The sequence below is a fragment of the Canis aureus genome, chromosome 21, assembly GCF_053574225.1.
Source record: "Canis aureus isolate CA01 chromosome 21, VMU_Caureus_v.1.0, whole genome shotgun sequence".
Lineage (NCBI taxonomy): Eukaryota > Metazoa > Chordata > Mammalia > Carnivora > Canidae > Canis > Canis aureus.
The window spans coordinates 27,386,569-27,410,947 of NC_135631.1; the positions used below are offsets into that span (position 1 = coordinate 27,386,569).

The 24,379-nt window shown below is 50.1% G+C and overlaps 1 protein-coding gene across 8 annotated transcripts in view; it reads right to left on the reverse strand.

Moving 5' to 3' along the window:
• The window catches only part of LRRC4C (leucine rich repeat containing 4C), a 1,161,603-nt gene that overhangs the window by 138,271 nt on the left and 998,953 nt on the right, over nt 1-24,379 (reverse strand). The window lies entirely within an intron of this gene.

Consider the following 24,379-nt stretch of genomic DNA (forward strand, 5'->3'; position numbering starts at 1 on the left):
CTGCTTAAATAGAAGTAGGCACACTGTAGCGTGCAATCGTGTCATATCTAAAAAGTAATGCACGTACCTTGATTTAAAAACACTTTGTTCGGGGGGATTCCTGGGTGGCTCAGCGGTTTGGTGCCTGCCTTTGGCCCAGGGTGTGATTCTGGTGTCCTGGGATCAAATCCTGAGTCGGGCTCCCTGCATGGAGCCTGCTTCTCCCTCTGCCTGTGCCTCTGCCTTTCTCTCTCTCTATCATAAGTAAATAAATAAATCTTGAAGAAAAATAAAAATAAATAAAAATACTTTGTCACTAAAATTGCTAACTGTCATCTGAGCTCCAGGAGTCGTGATCTTTCTGCTGGTGGAGGGTGTTGTCTCGTGGTGTTGGCCGCGGACAGGCCAGGGGGTGGGTGCTGACGGCTGGGGTGATCTCTGGAAGTAACATGACAGTGAAGTCGGCTGCATCGACGGGCTCTTCCTTCCACGCGTGTGCTCCCCATGCCACGTGGTCCTGCCCGATTCCCCGCAGGAGAACCTTTCCAGGGTTGGAGCTCATCCTCCCAAACCCTGGCCCTGCCTCATCCCCTGAGTTTCGAGGACACCAGAAGTCCGCTGCTGTCATTCCACGCATCTCCCCAGCATCTTTACCAGGAGCAGGTTCCATCTCAAGGAACCACCTTCTCTGCTCGCTCGTGAGAAGCAGCTCCCCACCCATTCAAGTTTTACCATGACGTTGCCACAATCCCGTCACATCTTTGGGCTATGCTTCCGAATTCTCCTTCTTTGGCTCTTTCCACCATGTCTGGAGTCACTGCTTCCTGCACTCAAGTCTTGACACTCCAATTTGTCCAAAAAAAAAATAAAGAAGAAGAAAGAAAGAAGAAAGAGAAAGAAAGAAAGAAGAAAGAAAGAAAGAAAGAAAGAAAGAAAGAAAGAAAGAAAGAAAACAAAAGTCCTCACTCTCAGTAAAGGACAGTAGGTGGCGTGCCACGAGGTGGCCCTGTGGGCAGCACAGTCATGCTTATCCTGGGTAGGCTACTGCCAAGTGGCCTTGGGTTGTGTCTCCAGGGCAAGGCCATGTCTTGATCTACCCTTCTCCAGGGGTAAAGGATCCTTGCATGGCCAGTTTTAGGAACTCACACGGGGGTGCCTAAGGGCGTCCTCCTAGTTGAGGCAGATCCTGAAATGTCCGGCTGGGAAGTTCCCTCTTAGAGCTCAGGACTCTTTCCCGGAATTTACGTCTCCTTAAAGAAGTGCAGAACGGAAGGAGGTGATGTGATCCAAGTCGCATGAAACTAGCCCACGAGGGGGGCCTCTCAGGCCAACCCAACGACTCTCCTGGAAGAGCCACAGTGGCGCCCTTCGCCTGCCATTCGGGAGGACGACCAGGCTTACGGGCCCTATCACCTGGAGGTGACATCGACACAACGTTCTCCTCTGCGTGGGTACGTGCATGTTTTTTGCCTGTTGCCTGTTGTGGCATCGTGGCCCTACCGTCCGGGTAAGGACATGGTGCGCAGGCACTGTCTCACTTCGCTGGGACTGCCGTAACAGGACAGCCCAGATGGGGCGGCTTCAACCGCAGACATGCATCTCCTCGTGGTCCTGGAGACCGGGGGGTCCAAAATCAAGGTGGCTACAAGTCTGGCTTCATCAGGGCCTCTCTCCCGACCTGGAGGATGACCACCTCCTTGCTGTCCTTTCTCTTTCTTCCCTGGGTGTGCAGGCAGGCCTGTGTCCAAACGTCCCCTCTTTCTAAGGTCATCATTGGTTGTTTTGCATGAGGGCCCAGCACAAAGACTTCAATCTCCCTCCATTGCCTCTTTAGAGGTAGTTGTCTCCAAACTCAGTCACAATCTGAGGCACTGGGGGTCAGGACCACCTCCAGCTGTGAACTTTGGAGGACACCGTTCAGCCCATGACCATTAAAAAAAAAAAAAAAAAAAGAGAAAGATTCTCTTCTGCTGTATTTCTAGGATGTCTACTCTTGCAACCAATCCAAGAACTCGGATCCTTCTTACAAGGAGGCAGAGGGGAGGAGAGAAGAGGGTGACTAGTGACTTTTACTTTTGCACAGCTGCTCTTTGCACAGTTGATTGGAAGCTGGAAATTCAATAAACAAAGATTTCCACTGCCACCGGGGCTCCTGCTACAACTAATAAGATCATTGACTGTTTATAGGCAGAACGAAGTTGAGAGTCACCATGCGTGTCCGGGGATCTTGATCACGTAGTGTATACAAACAGCCTGGGTGAGCCGGCTCTAATACTTTTCCCTATTTTTCCTTCTTCAATAAGTTGGTTACCGGGGTAAAAAGCTGAGCAGAATGACACCGGTGCACGCCAGTAAGCCAGGTGTCGCTACAGAGTTTTGAACTCTCTATTTGAGTATCCTTTTATTTTTATTTATTAGTATTTTTTAGAGATTTTATTTATTCATGAGAGACACAGACAGAGAAGTAGAGACACAGGCAGAGGGAGAAGCAGGCTCCATGCAGGGAGCCTGAGGTGGGACTCGATCCCGTGACCCCAGGGTCACAACTTGAGCCAAAGGCAGATGTTCAGCTGCTGAGCCCTCCAAGTGCCCCAGAGTGTCCTTTTAAAGACCTATAGAGACTTTCATACCCTACAGAGTCGGATGCACTTCAGGTCTCAAAACATTTTTTTTTTTTTTTTTATCAACCCTCCAACTCCCAACTCGACCCAGATATATTATGCTCCCGGAGGGAAAGCAACTAGCTTGCTATTCCAAAACCAGTCTCCAAGGGACCCCTTCCTTTCCAGCAGACTGCAAACCCGAAGCCTCTCTTATATAAAAATTATGTAGCTTTACCAACTGCTTCCCTCCTTTCAACAACACTGAACGTGAGAGACACAGCACAGCAGCCACATTGAACAGATGAAGGCGGAGAGCTCCTGAAGGATTAAATGACTTTTCCTAAATTAGAGAACACAAAGGTGGAGAATGAGAGTCGAATTTCTTCCCTTCCTAGCTTCAGAATTCCCTGTAATAGAGAGGATTTCAGGAGTGGCACATGGTGGTGGTGACTAGCAGACTCTGTAATGGGCATTTAATGACTTGTTCTGAGCTGAGCTAAATCCAATGTGCTGACCTCCTGGCTCCAGGAGGCTCACTGCCTCAGTGAATTGAGCTTGGACTGCCCTGCCACCTCCAGCTACTAAAACAGTATTTCTGCTCAACCCTATGCCTCTTACTGGGGTATTCATCATCCTCCACTTCCATCAACCCCAAGTATAGACCCCCACCTGCCAATCTAGGCAAGGGCACATGAAGCTCTCATGGGGAAGAGCTCTTTCCCGGCTGACACGCATGGACAACATCACAGCAGAGGTCAGTGGCTTCACCCAGAACTGCATCATGGACTCAAGAAATCACATGATCGCATTTTCTTCCATTGCATCTTATGATGTGATGAACTAGGAAGGAACTGTGGTATGCAGGCCACGTGTTGCATTTCCCAATTCATATTCACTTATTAATATAATTCCCGGCAGTCTAGCATTGAGTCCTATTCTTAAAGGTTCTATCTGAAGTTCAGTGTCATAAAAATGTCATTGAAAACCTTAGTATGATGAGCCAATCCGTTCCCGCACATTAGAACAGGCATCCTCCAACCTGAACCTGAACTAAACACAGACATACTTAGGAGTTCCAGAAAGCTGAAGGCTTTCAGTAGAAGTTACATGAAAAGAAGGAAAATTTTAATTTTACAAAACAAAACAAAACAAAAACTTGACATCTCCATAAGAGCTATTTTGTAGTTTGCCTTTTTTCTCATGAACTCAAAAAAAAAAAAAAAAAAGCAAGCAAATATTGACGACAAAATTTGTCTACAAAGTGTAGACCACTATGACTCCATCCAATCCTGAATACTTCATGAAACAAGAGAAGACAAACATCCAGGAACATAGTGGACCCAGACCTTCCTTGATACATCCTCCCATGTCTGATTCAAAAGCTAAAGCCTGTAAAAGATATATAAGGATAGCCATGGGTTCCAGCCTTGTAGATGATGCACATAAGACCATTTCAAGGAACAACCTTTGGTTAGCAAAGACCCCTAGAGGGGGTTATCCCTGAAATAGCTGAAAAGTCATGTCCATGGAAGGAAGAGGGGAAAATCCCTCAGCTTTAATTACATTTCTAAGATGCATGAGATCCAAAGAGAAAAGACAACTGGCTCCTGGGCCGGTTAACTCTTTAAAAAGAAAACAAAGGAAGGAAGGAAGGAAGGAAGGAAGGAAGGAAGGAAGGAAGGAAGGAAGGAAGGAAGGAGAAAGAAAGAAAAGAAAACTGTTGCTAGTGGAAACCACAATTTGAATGAAACATCTTCATTTGCTTCAAAGTCTCAAAGAAAAATCATCTTGGAGGAAAGCAAGTCTTATTATAAAAGCATTAATTAACTTATCCAGACTCATGCATAGAGTGTAAACCTAGGATTCATTTTTTTTTTTTCTGTCACTGCAAAGATACCCAATGCATTCCCCCCTCAAAGGGAGGGATTTCTGGATGATAATTCATCCTTTAAATGGAGCGGTGTATGTGAAAATTCAAGGTCCTTGACTAAAGGTTGATAACCTGCATATACTAGCCTTCCTACTCTTCCCACAGACCTTATATTGTGGAATGCACACATTTCTCTGAGTCCACACATAAAAATTGTATCCAAACTGTCCAAATCCCAATATTACTTTGTGAGACTTCATTTTACTTTAATCAATTAACCTAGCCAATTGCAGAAATATCTGTTAGAAGCTGGTATTTAGCAGCAAATAAGTTCTCAAATGGAAAGCAATGCGAACATTTCTTTAATGCATTTTTTTTTGATTCTTTACTTTTAACTTTCTAGTTGAGTTGTGATCTTTGCTAGAAACAGCTAAACCAATAGTATCTGCATTTTGAAGGAACGTTATTTTGAAATAATATTCGTTGTACGAATCATTGAATGATTCCATTACACTTAATTCTAACCGTAAGTAGATCCCCTTTCTAATGAAAAATATGTCATTCTTGTAAAAACATAAAATAACCCTTCATTATGCTATTATCTCCCACATTCAATTGGTTATCTTGACAATAGTGTAATGCTGTTTTGTTGTAATGTCTTATACAGGAAAACACCACAAGTAGAATTTAGACTTCAAAATGACGATGTAGGGGGACCCCTGGGTGGCGCAGCAGTTTGGCGCCTGCCTTTGGCCCAGGGCGCGATCCTGGAGACCCGGGATCAAATCCCACATCGGGCTCCCGGTGCATGGAGCCTGCTTCTCCCTCTGCCTATGTCTCTGCCTCTCTCTCTCTCTCTCTGTGACTATCATAAATAAATTAAAAAAATGTAAAAAAAAAAAAAAATTAAAAAAAAAAAAAAAAAAACAAAATGACGATGTAACAAGAAATACGTGTGTGTATCTGTTTGTGTGTGTGGATACATGTATATATTTTTACATGTGAACATGTTTATATGCATATGCACACGTACATATAAAATTTTCAAATATTAAAATGGAAAATTTTAAAATCTAAATCCAAAGTATTAGGAAAAGCTTTCGTGTTTATGTTTATTCTATGGGAAGTTAAAAAGGACTTGACAATCATCAATTCAATTTGGTCCATATAAGACAAGCCAATACGATCTGAGGCTTCTTCTCTTTGTCTATTTCTTTCAGAACAAATTTGCAAATATAAAATGATTACACTAGAAAATGAAGAGCTAACTATTTTGAAAAAGATCTCTTAAGTCAACAAAGGTCAACAACGGATTGATTAATGCTAATTTCTTGAATTACATTCATTCACGTTAAAACAATATGTAAGAGGGGGTCCCTGGGTGGCTCAGCGGTTTGGCGCTGCCTTCGGCTCAGAGCGTGACCCTGGAGACCCGGGATCGAGTCCCGCGTCGGGCTCCCTGCATGGAGCCTGCTTCTCCTTCTTCCTGTGTCTCTGCCTTTCTCTCTCTCTCTCTCTCTCTCTCTCTCTGTCTATCATAAATAAATAAAGTCTTTAAAAAAATAAAAAAAAAACAGTATGTAAGAAAAAAAGTGTGAATATCTTAAAACTCAAAGTAGCATCTTAATACCCTAATAGTCCTAATTGACACCATGATTCATAATATTATGAAACTGACATTTGCAGGGGAAAAAAAAAGTTTACTCAAATTCAAACTGCATTATACTCAGAGGGACTGCATCTCACTTTAAACGAATTCCAAGTTTGTGGTGTTCACTACTTCATTTATTTTCTTCCAGCACTGATCGAGTACCTACTATGTGTCAAAGAGCTCCACGAAGAATAAGACAGGCTCCCTATGCAGAGAAAAGCTCAGGTTGCTGTGGAGAAAATATTAATAAAGATGCAATTACCAAATGACGTGCTAAGTGCCACAGCGGAGGTGCTTCTGAAGGGCTGGGCGAGACGGGCAGAGGTCACGGCCACGGCCGCGATGGGAGAGAAGGCCAATGTATGCTACCAATCAGCACGCACAATTTAATCAACGGAACAAATAAAATGACCTGTCTGAAGGCAACGGCACTTAGTTCGGGATTTCTAACAAGGGCGGAAGGTATAGAAGGGAGAGAAAGTCAGACAACATATATTTAGTATGTGTTTCTTTTAATCCAATTACTTTAGACAAGTAACTGAACTGCTTGGATGGGCTCCAAGGAAGGCCTCTTTTACGACGGACGCTGCTCCATTACAGACCACACTCCACTCTAGTTTATCACAAAGCACGTTTATCAGCTAGATCCTATTTATAGAGATTTGGAAAAAAAAGGCACAAAGCCCCCTATAAATGGAAAAGATGTCCAAAAAAAAAAGGTAAGCACGAGTCTGTGACAAATGGCCACCATTCCTGTCATTCGCTCGCGCTTATTAAGTGCAAGGCGAAGAAGAACGAAACAGGATGTGATTGCTGCAAACAAAAACGAAGATAGATTTTAAGTCAATGCTTTTCTGGAAAACCGGTTGAGGGCTCGGCTGCAGGGTGTGGACCCCTGTTAAAGCTTGGCACGTCGGGGATGCCTGGGTGGCTCAGCGGTTTGGCATCTGCCTTTGGCCCAGGGTGCAATCCTGGAGACCTGGGATCGAGTCCCGCATCAGGCTCCCAGCATGGAGCCTGCTTCTCCCTCTGCCTGTGTCTCTGCCTCTCTCTCTCTCTCTGAGTCTCTCATGAATAAATAAATAAAATCTTAAAAAAAAAAAATAAAGCTTGGGATGTGAGCTCTTTCTGATGGAGGAGAGGTGAGGATGGCGACCCCTGAGGAGGTCTGCTCTCCTCCGGGGGGCCAGGTGTGCAGTGGCCCTTGGGCCATGGGCCGGCAGCAGAGCCCACCGGGATCTCCTTGGGCACCCCAAGGGAATCACCAGGCCCGTGGGAGGCAGCACCGGAGCAGGACCAGGAAGCACCGCGTTCCGTCTACACCGGGAATGGAACTCCTGCCCATCCCGGTTTTGATCATTTGGCTGCGCCCCAGATGCATGAATGCTTCTGAGAAACAGCCGGAGAGCTCTGGAGTGTGGGAAGTCAGGGGAGATCGCGGGGGGCGGGGGGGGGGCACGATTCCCGTCAAGCCTCTGGCCACATCCAGGGCTTCCCTTTTAATGAGTTAATATAAACATCAACCCCGGTGCTGAATCAATGAATTCACCTACTTAATTTTGTAGTTAATTAGTGGAAGCAAGCCTGAAATGAAGTGCTGACCCTGCGGAATAGCCAAACACACACACACATACACACACACACCCCAAAAGGCAACTCTCCCCGGGGAGGACTAGGCCGGGCATTCGACAAGCAAGAAGTGGGGGGCCGGGGGGGGGGCAGAGGAGGGCGAGATGTGCAGGAGGAAATGCGCCATCGGGGATCCCTGGGGAGGGGAACAGGGAGATGCATTTCCACCCTCCCTGGCCCGCGCCCTGTTCCCAGCAAATAACTCTGGGAGCATCTGCGAGTTCAGGGAGGGCAGGGCAGCGAGGCCTCTCCACGGAAACCCATCGCTTTAGAGACGGCGGCTGAGAGGGGGGACACCCTGAGAGCACCCAGGCCAGGGGTGGGTGCACTGGGCACTGGGCGCTGGCGGGCAGCGGGGGAAGGGCCACTGCCAGAGCGCTGTGGTGTTGGGGCGCCTCGCAGCTCAGCCCAGGAGCAGCTGCCTTGGGCCCAGGGTGTGACCCCAGGGTCCTGGGATCAAGTCCTGCCTCCGGCTCCCTGCATGGAGCCTGCTTCTCCCTCTGCCCGTGTCTCTGCCTCTCTCTCTGTGTCTCTCATGAATAAATAAATAAAATCTTAAAAAAAAAAAATGCTCTGCTGCCATGGGCTCACATTCTCTATTTTACCCACAAACACGTGTTAGGCTCTTCCCAGGACTCTAGTGTCTGTACGTCGTCGCACGGTCCCAGCCTCAGCGGAGCCACTGAAGTTAATGACAGACACGGAGGCCACGTGTCCTAAACACATGAGAATGCATAAAACTCGTATCCTCCTGCCCAACAACGACATTAGGAGAAAACATTTTTAAACAGCGTATATATCATAGCTGGTCAACTTTAAAATAAATAAATAAATAAATAAATAAATAAATAAATAAATAAATAAATAAAAAAGGACATTTGACCCTAACGAAATGACAAAGAAGGAAAACTAGAGAGGCTAGCTTTTGAAATCGTGTGAATTTACTTTTGGGAGACCCTCGGTACGTTTTGCTTCGTGGCCACTGTCTGGTTCCTGGTGCAGGCTTCCCCACGCAAACTGACCCCGAGGCTTCCCCATGCACCCTGACCCCGAGGCTTCCCCACGACCCCGAGGCCCCGAGGCTTCCCCACGCAGCCTGACCCCGAGGCTTCCCCACGACCCCAAGGCCCCGAGCCTTCCCCACGCAAACTGACCCCGAGGCTCCCCATGCACCCTGACCCCGAGGCTTCCCCACGACCCTGAGGCCCCGAGGCTTCCCCACGCACCCTGACCCCGAGGCTTCCCCACGCACCCTGACCCCGAGGCTTCCCCACGACCCCAAGGCCCCGAGGCTTCCCCACGCACCCTGACCCCAAGGCTTCCCCACACACCCTGATCCCGAGGCTTCCCCACGCACCCTGACCCCGAGGCTTCCCCACGCAAACTGACCCCGAGGCTTCCCCATGCACCCTGACCCCGAGGCTTCCCCATGCACCCTGACCCCGAGGCTTCCCCACGACCCCGAGGCCCCGAGGCTTCCCCACGCACCCTGATCCCGAGGCTTCCCCACGCACCCTGACCCCGAGGCTTCCCCACGCACCCTGATCCCGAGGCTTCCCCACGCACCCTGACCCCGAGGCTTCCCCACGCACCCTGATCCCGAGGCTTCCCCACGCACCCTGATCCCGAGGCTTCCCCACGCACCCTGACCCCGAGGCTTCCCCACGCACCCTCAGGCCCCGAGGCTTCTCCACGCACCCTGACCCCGAGGCTTCCCCACGCACCCTCAGGCCCCGAGGCCGCAGGTCCCGGCGCTGCACAGACACAGGCAGGGGACCTAAAGCCTCAGGAGCTGCAGCTTCATGGCGTGCTCCCCGCTGTCGCCCGACCGGGAGCTGGGGAAAGAAGCGTCCTGCGTGTGAGCGAGCCCCACGGAGCCCACCTGGGCCGCCCTGCGCCCCGACAGAGCCAAGCAGGTGGCGTCTGAAGGAGCAAGCGGCCCTGCGCCCGGACCGTCACGGTGACCGGTGACCGGGAGCTGCGGGCCCGGCCCACTGAGCAGTGGCCGCCGGGAGCCCAGGCTCAGCTTCAGGGCCCTGCGGGGGGCGGCCCTCCCAGGGGATCCCACAGCCAGACCGCTGCTCCACGCCACCAGCATGACACGCTGCCAGTGGGGGCCCTGGTCGGCGGGGTCGCCTAACTCCACGTGGAGCCTAGGAGCCCGTCTATCAGGGCAACTAATGACAAACTCCTGGAAGACAAAGCCAGGCTTGCTTTTTGTTTTGTTTTGTTTTTTCTTTTTTTGTCAAGATCAGCAGTTGGAAGTTTATGGGGCAAACTTGTCCTGTTGTGAATTTGGAGGCCGTGCCTCCTCCTGGGTGAGGCCCGGGGGCGAGGACGCAGCCCGAGGAGCCGAGGGGCTGACCTGGGGAGCCTTCGCTCCGGTTGCGGAGGCCAGGATGGGGCGCAAAGGACGCTCGGCCCTGCACAGCAGCAAGCAGGAGGCGGAGACCAGGCAGTGGAGCTAGGGAGCACTCCTGCAGTCCAGGGCAGGGCCGGGAGCAGGGGCACCCAGAGCAGGGTCACCCGGAGCAGGGCCGAGAGCAGGGGCACCCAGAGCAGGGCCACCCAGAGCAGGGCCACCTGGAGCAGGGCCGGGCTCCAGGGCACTTGTGCTCCAGGTGAGGTCTGCTGGGGGTGAAGGTGGACGGGGAGGAGAAGGGCAAAGCAGGACACCATTGCAGCGACCCGGGCCTGGCGGTACCAAAAGCCTGGGTGATGGCTGCAAAGGGGCGTCATCTGCAGGGTCATGCGGAAGCGCCGCTCCGTCTTGCCAGCCCCGTGGGACGGGACGCAGTTGTCCAGGTATCGTAACATCGCGACAAGCCATCAGGGCCTCTGACGAGTGTTTGCCTAAAGCATTAGATTTGGGGATGAGGAGCCATGACCGATGTTAAAGGCACTTTGTGTCCTTTAAACAGAAGACATTGGGTCACACACACAGCCCAACGGCTCGTGGTTCCAGGAGGCCCACCAGGAGCCGGCGGGAATTCCTAACACGGGCATCCGTGGTGGGACGGTGCAAGTGCAGGTGCGGGTGTAGGTGCAAAGTGTGCAAGTGTCGGTGTCCACAATCCTGCAGCAGCGCTGGGCGTGCCCACTGCCTGGGCCCTCCAGTGTGATCTTGTGAGCAAAACACAGTGGGGTACGGCCCCAGGGTAGTAAGGGGACCAGCGTGGGATTACCTGCTGCCTGGCCCAGCGCCTGGGGTCAGCGACGTCACTGCGTGGCTGCTTGGGAACGGCCCCAAAGTGGTGGCCCAGAGTCCCTCCCTTCCAGCCTGTCCCACAACCATGCCCGTCGGGGACAGGAGAGTCTCAGGGACGGTGGCCAGAGCGCCCCTTCCTATGCGTGGAGGACAGACGGGTCTTCCTATGACTACGAACAAGACGGATGGGGGTAGCAGGGCCACGATGGTGGCAGGAAGTGGGTCCTCACTCAGCCCATGTCCCGCAAACACCAAGGCTTCCCAGAGCACCCATGGGCCTGACTCGAGGTGACCTCACATGGCTGATATATTCGCAAGAAAGGGCCCAGGAAAAACTTTTGCTTTCAGATATCCCTGCGGCTTGGCAGCTGCCCGCCACCAAACCCGAGGCTGCAAAACACGACAACACATTGATCGGCAAGGCCCAGAACACGCGGGTCGGAGTGCAGGGATGGGGGGGTCAAGGAGCAAGTGAGGTTAAAGGAGAGAGTTGCGGGTCTTTGGTTTTCTGACTGCTTTCAGCTTCAAGAAACCAAGTTTACAAAAAAAAAAAAAAAAAAAAAAAAAGAAAGAAAGAAAAACAACAATAAAAAAGAAACCAAGTTTTCGTGGCGTTTTGCTGCCGTTGTTTAAATGAAGTCGTCTCTCCTGAAAGGCAGCCTCGCAAAACAGACCAACCACACTGCTGACCAGAATTTCCAAGCAGGGCTGTGTCATTTGGTAGCTCTGGGACATGGGTATGTATGTCAACCGAGCCTATCTAAACTTCTCTTTCCTCGTGTCTTTAAAAAATAATAAAAATAAAAATAAAAAAAATAAAAATAAAAATAAAAATAAAAATAAAAATAAAAATAAAAATAATAAATGGAAAAAAAAGCTTACTTGCTGATGGATTCCACGTCATCATAAAGGTAAAGTTCTTGGAAGAGTGTCTACGCAATCGGTCAATGTCAACTATTATTGGCATTTTTTTTTGCATTGTTTTTTTTATCATCATTATTATTATTGTGGCTTTTGTGAGGGTCCAAGGAGATCAGATGAAAAAATAACCCACTACAACTTCCACCCTAAAAAGGAGGTCAGTGACCTGGTGTCCGTTCCTAGGCGCGGTCTACTCTACCAGCAGCTCGCGCTCCCACAGCCCTTCTTGGAAACCTCTGGACCTGCCCGGGCTCTTGGCTCAGAGAAGCGCCCAGGTGGCCAGGAATCAGCATCCACGGTGCGGCCCACGTGGCGCGAGGACCACAGAGGGGAGCACTTGCAGTCCCAGGGCCTGGGCCACTCATCCTGGGCTTTGAACAGGCATCCAAACATTGGGACCCAAAGCCCAGGGAGTCATTTCTCCCCCCTGAGGAGCCGAGGGCCCGGGGCCGCACTCCCGGGACCTCTGTGTTGCGGAGGGCAAGCAGGTGCACCCCTCAGGGATGCCTCACTGCTAAGATCCCCACCACGAGGGGGAGAGGAAATCAAAGCTGGACCGAGGCGCAGCCGTGGCTGGTGCAGGTGGCCGTGTACGTGTCCGTGGGGGGCCGTGTAGACAACCCTGACCAATGAACTGCCGCTGCCTGAAGACAAGGCTTTTTCTTTTTCTTTTTTTTAAGATTTTATTTACTCAGGAGAGAGACACAGAGAGAGGCAGAGACATGGGCAGAGGGAGAAGCAGGCCCCTGGCTGAAAGCAGACGCTCACCCACTGAGCCCCCCAGGATGCTTTTGTTTTTGCTCTTGTTTCCACACTTTGAGAAAAGCTCCTAAACTCCCCTTCAGGAACAAGAGCCAGCTCCTAGGAGATGAAAGGAGGGAATGCAAAAATAGCAATGAAGGCAGGTGAGCGGGTTCCTCTGAAAAACTGGTAGCTCCAGCCAGATGATTTGCAGGAAGGAGGAACCCCTCTAGGTGGTCATTAAATGTAGCGTTTCAGGGAGGTGTGAACAAAATCAACGCTTGTATCAAGTTACCCCGGGGAGTAGAAAACCCCATCCTCCCTCCACCGCCCCCCGTCCGACCGGTGGTATTTCCCTGTGGTCATCTCCCCAGCACTTAATTCCTCTTGTTTCTTAGCTTCTGAGTTTCATTTGGGTAAAAGGATTGGACTGTCAGCTCCATTGCCCTGAAGCCAGTGCTGGGTCAACGAGGGGGCACAGAACCTAAGCTAGTGCAGTCAGCTCAGGTCCCAGGACGTCTCCTGCAAATGGTGGGACTAGAGTGGGGATCTTTCTTTGGCGGGTGAGTGAGGGAAACAATAGTCTGGGGGTGAAAGTGGCCCCTGAAAGAAGGCTGAGCTACGAGAATTAGAGAGAAAACAGAGCAGGAGTCCCTACGACCTCGTTAGCACCTAGATCAAACCATACCTGAACTCTGTGTACTGCAGGACTCTTCAACTGTAAGGGCCAATAAATACCCCCTGCCTTAATTTAGCTAGCATTATTTCTTCTTCTTTCTTTTTTTTTTTTTTAAGATTTTATTTATTTATTCATGAGAGACACACACACACACAGAGAGAGAGAGAGGCAGAGACACAGGCAGAGGGAGAAGCAGGCTCCATGCAGGGAGCTCGACGTGGGACTCAATCCCAGGTCTCCAGGACCAGGCCTGGACCGAAGGTGGCACTAAACCACTGAGCCCCCCGGGCTGTCCAGTGTCCCTACTCCACCGCACCCAGCGGGCTCCTCCTGCCCCAGGTCTCCACCCCCCCACTGCCCCCAGCAGGCTGCTCCTGCCCCAGGTTGCCCCTCCCACTGCCCCCAGCGGGCTGCTTCTGCCCCAGGTGAAGCCCCCCCACCGCCCCTAGGGGGCTCCTCCTGCCCCAGGTCACATCACGGTCCCCTGCAGGCTGCTCCTGCCCCAGATTGCCCCCCTCCACTGCCCCCAGTGGGCTCCTCCTGCCCCAGGTCGCCCCCCCCACCGCCCCCCTCATTTGTTGTGGGGTGTCAGCCAGCAGGGCTGCACGAGGAGCAGCAGCCGAGCTTTAAGGAGCCAGGAGGCAGCTCCAACTGCAGAGCTCTCCTGCGGGGGGGGGGGGGGGGGGAGGCTGCAGGAACCTTCCAGAGACCTGCCCGGCATGCTAATCCTCCCAGGCTAGGAGCGCAGGCTGCTCATAGTCAAGCCATTGTTCCCTCTAATTGTCAGAGCCCGGGGCTCTGCACCTGCTGGGGGGGGGCGGGGGGCAGGGACCCCCCAAGGGCAAGGCCCAGGGGCGACCCGACCCAAACCCGGGGTGCAGGCCATGGGTCTGGTCACTCTGGGCCTGGGAGTGACCGTGCGGGGTTGGTATAGGTTTGCTGGGGCGACGAACAGTTGAGAAAATGAGAACCAAAGCAAGGAGGGCGGGAGGAGGGAGTGGGGTGGGGGGGTAGGGACCTGGTCAGGAGATAGGGAGCGAGGGAAGGAGGGCAAGGCTGTGTGCGGCTGGGGGGGGGGGCACTGAAAACCAGGGAAGTTGGCTGGAAACTATTGCCATGGCAACGTTCAAACATACAGAGAAAGCCTTCACAGTCCCGAACACCACTGGGTAGATGTTAACTCTTTGGGGTGTTTTCCCACTTTCTCCTGTTGGAAGCAAGCAGAGGCCCCGGCGGGCCCCCCCCCCCACACACACACCTGCTCGGGTCCCCGCAGGTGAGTCCCTTTAGGGATCACCTGACTAAAGCATCCTCACTCCCTCTGCTCAGGTCACAGCACGCGGGGCGGAGGGGGGGGACCTCAGTCCGCCTCCCCGGCTCTCCCTCCCTCCCCTCTCCCTTGCCTCCTCCCCACCTCACTCTCACCTGAGACTGCCTGAGATTCAGCTGCAAACCCCACAACTGTACAGCATTTCCCCCAAAACCATTCCTGTCTGCATTTGCAAATGCCGAGCACCTTGTCTAGCCACATCCCCCGGCGCCCCTACTTGGTTCCTGAAGTTCTCACCATCAAGTGCTTGGTTCAAGAAAATTGGTCTATTGTCCTGAGAATAGTACTGCGTTTCTTAGGCTCCAAGAACCCTATTAAATGACCGGCTGTACCAACAACAGGATATGTATCGAGGCGTCACAAATCAACCAAAAACTTGTTCTAAGGCAGGGCCACATCACAATTACAGATGATCTTAATCATTAGGGGACAGTACTAGTCATAAGAAAAAGACCTTACTGTTTTTTTCATGGGTTATCCCGTCCCCATGCCAGATATCTACCTTAGCAAGACCTCAGGAAATAGAATTGAATGGCTAAATTCTCCCAAAATTGATTGGATCAAACAAACGGGCCCCTCCAAGAAAACCGCTGTCTCCATAGTTTATAATTTGGCAAGAACCAGAGACCAAATATAGCGCCTGGTCTTCTAAAGAAACCTTTCCTTGCACGACCCCCCTCCTCCCCCCAAGCACACACCAGATCCTGATGCTTTATCACAAAGGATGTAGTTAATAGAGAATGATTGCTTTGGAAATCTGGGACCAAAATGTAGAGAGGATTCAAAAGGATTTTTTTTTCCCTAAGATTTATTTATTTGAGAGAGAGAGAGAGAGGATCTCAAGCAGACTCCAAGCTGAAGGCGGTCCCCATCGTGGGGGCGGGGCCCCATCCCAGGACCTGAGATCACCACCTGAGCCCAAACCAAGAGGCGCTTAACTGATTGCGCCACTTGGGTGTTCCAGGAGAGCTGGATTTAAAAAGCACCATGAAGCACTACATTAATGTTCTTTTATTTACTCTTATTAGAGATCAACAATAGTAATCTCTAAACTGGAGGGGGAAAAAAAAACACCTAAAACTAGAAGAACTGTAAAAAAAGACAAAAGCTAAGACAAAATGCTCTAATTCAACATAATCAAGATATTTATTTGTATTCAAAGATTGAAAAATAAAACCATAGTAGTCTTTAATATTTAACACTTAAAAAAATCGAATCCAGGGTCTTTATTTATTTTAACAACAGCACCTTAGTCTCTGCTGTTTCTTATGAGAGAAAGGAGTGGGGGGGGGGGGGGGGCGGGGCTTCTGAAGCCTGAAGCCAGAGCATCTCCTGAGACATACCAGGCTCCCTGAGATCAGCTGTTCATGTGTGGAAAAAAGTGACTACAGCTCACCAAATTGTTCAATCCAGGTATTTTTTTTTAAAGATTCATTTATTTATTTATCCATGAGAGAGAGAGAGAGAGAGAGAGAGAGAGAGAGAGGCAGAGACACAAGAGGAGGAAGAAGCAGGCTCCATGCAGGGAGCCTGACGCGGGACTCGATCCCAGGACTCCAGGATCACGCCCTGGGCCAAAGGCAGGCGCTAAACCACTGAGCCACCCAGGGATCCCAATCCAGGCATTTTTACTAAAGTGACCATCTTTCCTTTTTTTTTTTTTTTTTTTTTTTTTTATTTTCCCACTGCATGAGTCCATACTTGGGCAACAGTCAAAATTAAAAGACAAAGTCCCTTTCCACTAGTCACTCAAGAGGACAAAGGCCCACTTCACGTAACTGTGCAGCCTGTGTGGTTTGCGATTCCAAGGAGCACCTTGGTCTCTGTAAACAATATCCTTTGTGAACAGAACCATCAAGGAGTCTGCATCGCAACGCCTGCCGCGAGCCTATTAGCAGCTATAAATGAGAGCAGAAGAATTCATGCTCGATCTATTTATAGAACTATTTTCAAAACTGGGATCCTCAAAGGCAGCAGCTATTACCAATATTTCTAAAAGCGGATTCAAAATCACGCACGTACTCGGACAATGGCATACGGCAGTTAAAACTCCCTCTCTTTTGGCTCAGTTTACATCAAGCCGTGGCGGCGATGTTTACCTGGGCTATTTCGAGAATGGTGATTGGCATGTATTTGTTTCAACTGGGGAGAAACGGAGGGAAAAAAAAAAACTGCAATGCATTTATGGATCAGAGTAGTTCTGAAACATTGGGTCCCTGCAAAGGAAGCAAATAATAAAAACAAATAATAAAAAGTCATCCCAATGGTGCAAATGCCAGAATAATGGCCTACCTACACCATAAGCCAAACTGAAGGAAACTCTTCACCCCAAAGAAGTGTTGGGCCAGTCTGCTCACTTATTGGCACTAGCAGACTGATGGAGCTCCTGTGCGCTACGTTAGTTCCACGCGGGAGATGACAGGGGAAGGGGGGGTCCAGAGGCGCTGGGGTGGCTCAGTGGGTTGAGTGTCTGCCTTCAGCTCAGGTCAGGACCCGGAGTTCTGGGATGGGATGGAGCCCCACGCAGGGCTCTCTGCTCAGCATGGAGTCCGCTTCTCCCTCTGCCCCTCGCCCCACTTGTGTGCTCTCTCTCTCATTGTGTCTTGCTCTCAAATATACAAATAAAATCTTAAAAAAAAAAAAAAAGCAGATGAGGTCCATATCCTAAAAAATGTCACCATCTAGTGGGTTTTAGCCAAGTCAATAGATGTTACAAGAGTGACAAGAGCTATAGCAGAGCTACGAACAAAAGGCTGATGTAAAAAAAAAAAAAAAGAAAAGGCTGACGTAGAGGACAGGGCACCTGGGGGGTTCTAGGAAAGCTGCGGAAGGTTTTCCCAGAGGAGGGGACTTGGCCTGAGGTTGGACATCTGAGCATCTGCCAAAAGCACAGCTCAGGCCTCGAGAAGCCTGAGCCGCTCACAGCCTGTGCAGCTGCAGGGGATGCGGGCGGGCGGAGAGGCGGGTGAGGTGGACCAGCCCCTTCCAGCAAGAAGAGGAGTCCGAGCTCCATCTGTAAATGGATTTCTAGAGTCTAGAGAAGAGGACGTCCCGCCCTGTTTCAGGGGCTCGTGTTTTCAGAGAAAGAATGAACGGGCCGCGCGGGAGAAAGTTGGCATCACCAGCAGACATCCAGCAGAGAAGGAGCCGACTCCGAACCACCAAGGGACTAGGGAGCTGGGTTTGAGACGGAGAGAAGGTTGGCGAGTGACTGGAGGATTCACTGGGTGCAAGGGACGTGGACGAGGTGCTGGTGGTGCCTGAAACTAGAAGTGCCCAAGCCTCGAGGGCAGCGTGAGCAGGGCTGCAGGGGGCCAGAGCCTGCGGGGCCTGGGTGCCCAGCTCCTCTCTCACCATCAGCCCAGCCCATATCTGTTGGGGGCGCAGAGAGATGGAGAGTGGGACAAATCCCCAAGGGGGCGGCCTCAACATTAAAGGGGGGGGAGGAGGGCTGAGCCTAGTAAAGGCGGGGAGGGTGAGCAGCACCTTAGCCCTGTGGTGGGTCTCAGGAGGCCACAGGGGGCCCTGGTGGCAGGGGCAGCAGATGCACTAACCCTGCTGAGAGCCCGGGTGCCCGCCGGTCGGGGCACCCCCCGTTCATGCACAATCCTAACTAAGCACCGAACTTAACATCAGCCATGACCTGATGTCGCACACAGCTGTGGGGTCCCCGATGGTCTCCCGGCCCTTTGCACAGCCCTTCTGCTCAGACGGTGAGCGACTTGGGGCAGTTGCTCGCAAGGGTTTCTGAGTGGTCCCTTTCTCACTTAGACGCACATTTGGCTGCAACTGAAGACTGACAAAAATGTGCGACGTCCACGTGCCCTCAGCATCTCGCCGTGACCTTTGTGCTAAAAGGAAGCAGGGCGAGGGGGCCTGCAGCCATCTGGGTCTCAATGAGAATGTCCAGACCGACATGAGGCCGCACAGCGGTGCACTGGTGTGTGTGTTCCCAAGTCAACAGGTTTGGATTTACTGATTTTTATCCTGGGACCTAAAGTCACAAGAAATGTAGCTTCTACTTGCAGCTCCACGGACTAGTTGCTATATGACCTTGGACAAATGACTTAGCCTCTCTGCGTTTCAGTTCCCCAGGCAAGAAGCGAGCAGAAAAATACCTAATTTCGACGTAGTGCCCAGTGCATAGCGAACGCTCAGCAGATCAATGGTAGTCACTACGACAACTGAGAAATCATACTCATCACCTCCAGAACTGTTCAAAACTCCCATGACATAAGCATAGAAACCTGACCTTAGCTTATGCTGAAGCTGAAAATAAGTCTATCAACCTTACACAAGTGTTTCATCATCGTAGACTTCATCATACATATGAGTGACACTGGAAAAGATCATCAAAGATAATATTACCGACTTTGATAGCAAAGTCAGAAAAAAACAAAACAAAACAAAACAAAAAACAAAAACAAAAAACCTCTTACATCGTCAGTATAAAATATAAAGCAACATACAAGACTTTCAGGTCAATGTTCCCATTTCTGTGAAAAATAACCAAGGATCTCAACAAAAAGAAGAGGGGTAGCATTTAGTACACACCGACCAAGGGCCAAACACGTAGACATCTCAGAGCTCCCAAAACAACGGCATAAAACATTATTTCCATTTTGATCGTCGAGGAAACCGAGACCTTGCTAGGTGAATTGCTCCTCAGGATCTACCTGCTAACAGGTGGGAAACAAAGTTGGGACGCAACACTTGCCTATTTCAAATCGCTTTATGGTTCCCCTACAAATGCTCTAGAGAGTTCCTTCACTTTTTAAAAAAAAATATTTATTTATTTTATTTTTATAAAAATAAAAGCATTTTATGCTCCATATCGAGCATGGTAACAGTGGCTCTGTTGCAACAGAGCAACACATTGCAACAACTAGTATCCTGGTATGGATAGGAGACTGCCAGGAATGGTATAGGATACCGCTAGGTATGGATAGGATACTATGGATAGGATGCTGCTAGGAATCCTGAGTCCCTAGGTAGTCAACTAGGAATGCAGAAGCCGAAAATCGTAGCTTGAAGGAATCTTAGTTTGTACCTTTATTTGTAGAGGAGACTATAAGGCTGACCTAAGAGAGGCAAAGTGACTTAGAGGAATTGTTGCAGCCCATTACTGGCCACACCAAGGGTAGGGAAAACACACTGCATCACCTTTCAGGCCTCCGCTTGTGCGACTTCAGGAAGCCCCTCGGTAGCTGCTTAATATCTGTGCGAGTGTGTACGGACGTGACTACGTGAACAGTCAGCACACTCGTTGGTATTTCTCAGATTCCCGAGACCCGGCAGCCTTGCAGGTATGCATGCTCCCGCTCGCAGGTGCAAACACACAGACACACAGGCATTTGGGTTTTTTGGAGGGGATGTCTCAAACTAGACCCAGTTCGTCATTCGAAGACTATTTGCACACTTGCACACTATTTCAGCTTCCTGAGGTGCCGGGAACACGCCAGCAGACAAATGCAATCCTTGCCGCCAGGGAGCGGGACAAGCGCACTGTCTCAGCCGCACCACGATTTCAACCGTCCAATTTATATTTCTCCAGAGAAATCATTTTGAAGGAGAGTAAGATGCAAGAGGCTCTTGCTTCCCTTGGAGAGTCTTCCAAGACACAATTTATAAATCATAAATTTATATGATTTTTCATATTTGTGTCACAAAGCACTCGGTGATCTAAGGAAAGTTTACGGGGACATGGAGTCTACATTCCATGATATGCTACGCATGTTTCGGTCTTTCCTGAGGGAATGCCATTCACTGAAGCACATCCAGGTAGGTTTTAAAAGTGTAGGAACTTCGCGAAACACGACAAATGGGCAAGGGGAGAGAGAGAGAGAAACCGAGAAACAGACTTTTAACTATAGAGAGCAGCCTGATGGGACCAGAGGGGGGTGAGGAGGTGGGTGGGGAACAGGTGATGGGGATTGAGGAGGGCACGTGCCACGATGAGCACCTGGTGATTAAAATAAAGACTTAAGAAGTAGAGGCTCTTACCAAAAATGATTGTACCTATTTGTGTTACTCCCGCCTCCTTAATGTAGTCCACCTTTTAAAAATCTTTACCAACATGAATTCAGAGGAACGGCTTCCCTAAACAAGACCATACCAGTTTTTACATTTTTTTTTCCACTTAAAGTAAAATCATAGATGCTCAGTTTAAATGTGCATTCATTGAATGCCTAGTGTGCATGACACATGCAGTCATCCCCGTGGCCGTCAGTTCTACGTGGGGGTTATTACCTCTGTCTTACAGATGAGCACACAGACCCCTCAGGGAGGTCACGCGGTGCATCTAACACACACGAGCCAGGGCAGAGCCGAATATTTGAGTCCACGGAGGACACCAGCGCCCAAGTTCGCCTAATTTCTTAGTCGCTTTTACGAAACACACCAAAGAAGTAAGATGTTATGAAATGGGAAGGACTTTCATCGATGATTTCCATCTCTCCTTAGGGAAAATGATGAGCTTCAGCCTGCTTCCCCCCCCCCAAAAAAAAATAACAGATTTTAAATTGTTTTCCTAACTGGACAGAAACCGTATAAACCTCTGGTGGGCAATTGCTGAGCCTGGCTGTCCTGTGACCCTCTGCAGGTAGGCTGTCTAGGATGACAATAATTGAGGCAGTGGGACGCTTTTCCCCTCCAAGAGAGAACAGGTCTCCGGAAACATCTTGAGGAAACGGACAGCACATGGGCTGCCGTCGTGGACAATGAAATTATGAGCAATGACCGCGACTGGCTGCCTTGGGAAGCCACCGGCAGGCTGGTGCTGGAGCATCAGCGCGTGCGAACGACAAAGACAAGTGTGTCTACAGGAAATCTGGATTTCATGCACTCCGTCCTGCCTTCATCCCACCACGACGGGTGATTAACTGACATCGGGGTTCCTTCTATCCGGGGGACTGTGCATCCAAGTTGTGGACTTGGGGGCCTTCCTATTAGCGACGGAGTGTTGCACTGCCTACTTTATACAATCGCCGAGAAATCTGCCTGTATTTGGAGCATTCCGGAGGCAGGCGATGTAACAGATAGCTAAAATTATACATTTAATATATAGGAGCCATCATACGCAACTTTTAGACCAAAAGTATACACAACAGCATTATTTTCCCCTAAAATCTCCCTCCAGTATTACTTTTGCTGAGATTCAGGCTTCATTAAGGAGAAAAATCCTGATTTTTCAGCTACTGGCCTGAAGCAGCATTTCATATCTAAAACGATAATATTGCAGCCAATCTGTCCTGATAAGACATCAAAAGAGGAATGTGGCCACTCCTGTAAGGTCCGTGGCACATTCCCTGGGGCTCAAGTGTAACCACTAGGACTGGTAAAGGGCTCAGCCAGTCTGTACTAGTTCCCAGGAAGTTAAGCCAAACGGATCCGAGACCAACCAGAACCAACAGCCCTCCTTAGAGGGCCTATGACACTCGGGGCTTTGCGTAACGTTGCTCTTAATTCACAAAACAATTTCTAATTTGTTGACATTATCGTTCCCATTAGAGAGATGAGAAAACTGAGTGTCGGGAGCAATTCAAGTTGCTGTTGCCCCGAGGGCGTGCAGCGATGAAAGCAGAGTTGGGGGGGGGGGGGACATTTGAAAAAGTAACTTCAAAACTTGCAAAATTGAGCAGCTTTCCGGGCCTACGGCCTCTGCAGAATCCAAGTATACGACCCACCACCCTATTCATAAAGGCCGCTCGTCGGGCACCGGGCTTGGCCCTGGAATGAGCTGCCATGGGGTAACTTTACTGGTCTGGCCTGCTCCAAACTCTTCCTTCAGTCCTCCAGCAAGTTGCCTAACACGCTGGGCCAACTCTGCACATCAAAGGAAAGGAGCTATCCACCCCCCCCCCACCCCCCAGCTGGGCAATGGGTCCCTAACCAGGTGCACAAAGCATGATGCCACCCTAGATGCTCCATCAGCTTCTAGCCCCACAGAACATGTTAGGTGGCAGTGGGTGGGAGGACACATTTCAGCCCACAACCTTAAACATACCTGTACCCCCTCTCTCTCTCCTCTCTCCATCCCCCACGCCCACCAGCCCTTCCCTCCTTCCCTCTCCTTCCCGGAGACGTTTGCACGTGTCCCACTGGTGTTAGGGGGAGGCGGGGGGCTGAGGGGAGCTGACAACGTTTAGCAGAGGAACATACTGGGAGGTCTAACTGGAGTAGCGGTGAAGACATCTGAATTCAAAAAAGGAAGGAAGGGTGGCTGGAAGGAAGGCAAGAAGGAAGGAAGGAAAAGAAAGACAGACCTCCACTGATTGGCAGACGCCAGGCTGACTGCAAGACTGCGTGGGTTTCCCACGTGAAGTCCAGAGCTGAGCAGTAAAAAAAAAAAAAAAAAACATCAGAGCCCTGTTTTCTTTCTCCGTTTGTCAGCTGTGCTACGTTGCAACTTAACAGCAACTTGAGAGAACTTGAGTCAATCTGTGATCGCGAGCAGAGACCTCCCCGTGGCCACGTAAAAACCAGAACGAACCACAAAAAAAGCAAACAAACACACACAAACCTGCAAGGGATCCTAAGGTCTGCGATAGCCTGCAAGGAGCTCGGGGGAGCGGAAAAAAATAAAAATAATCCTGCGCGATTATGTTCATAGGTTGATAAATGTGTTGCCCCATCTGTGTCCCAACAGGAAACATGTGCCCAGAAAAATAAATTAAAGAAGTGCTCAGCTGTAGGCTGGTTAAGGAGTAATGAAAAGGATAAGAATAGATGATGTGAGTGTGAGGACAGACTCAGAGGCTTTTAGCAGGGTGTTTCTGGTTTCTATTATCACTTCTCTAATATAAATCTAACTCCGAGGTGCTTAATGGCTCTCCAGGGACCACCACTCACCAGATTAAATGTGCCCAACACCGTGGAGGGACCCAGGAGGTGTCTGCCTCTTATCTCCTTTGGGATATGCCCGAGTTGGGGCTTTTTTTTTTTTTCTTTTTTTCTTTTTTTTTTTTTAGTGTTAAAACTAGGGTTATCTGAGCTCTGCTACTTAAAACATCTGAGCTCTGCTGCTTAAAACAAGTCAAAGCATACGGATATTGGAGATGGGCTGCTCTTGAGGTCCAGAGCGAGCGCTCAGAGTTTATTTCAAGCTCTCAGGACAGGCCCCTTCCTTGACCCTTCTGGATAAAAATGGCAGCGGTGGGGACAGAAGGAGCCAGGCTGTGTATGGTTGATTCTTGTCCAGCTTGGATCCCAGACTGACTTTCGTCTGCTGGTTAAGGATCCCGTGAGTTACCTGTCTCCCAAGGTTGGGCTGCAGGTCAGAATTATGGCATCTCTAGGCCTCAGTTTCCTGGTTTTATGGGTGTGAGGTCTCCAAGGAGTCCTCTGGCTCTAAAGTTATGTGAGTCCATGACTCTGACAGAAGGCCCCAGAGAGGAATAGAGAAGGATGAAGAGGAGGAGTTCTGTTAGGAAAAGGAAGCCAGCCAGCCAGCCAGCCAGCTCCCTGACCCTGGAAGCCATGGGGAAGGAAGAAGACGGAAAGAGGGGTGATGCTCCAGGCCACTCCAGGCCCCTGGGCTCTCTAAGCCTTTTCAGCCTTCTCTTATTTTTCTTTATCGGCCTCTCTCTCTCTCTCTCTCTCTCTCTCTCTCCCCCAAGACAAAGCTGGCACATGAGAAGCACCGACATACGGACCTTTCCTTCAGCCGCTTGTCTAAGTTACCACAGGACACTACATGTCTGCCTTTCCTCCAGAGCCCTGTCTTGGGGATGTTGGGGAGGTTTCTGGCAAAACCCAAGCCAACTGCCC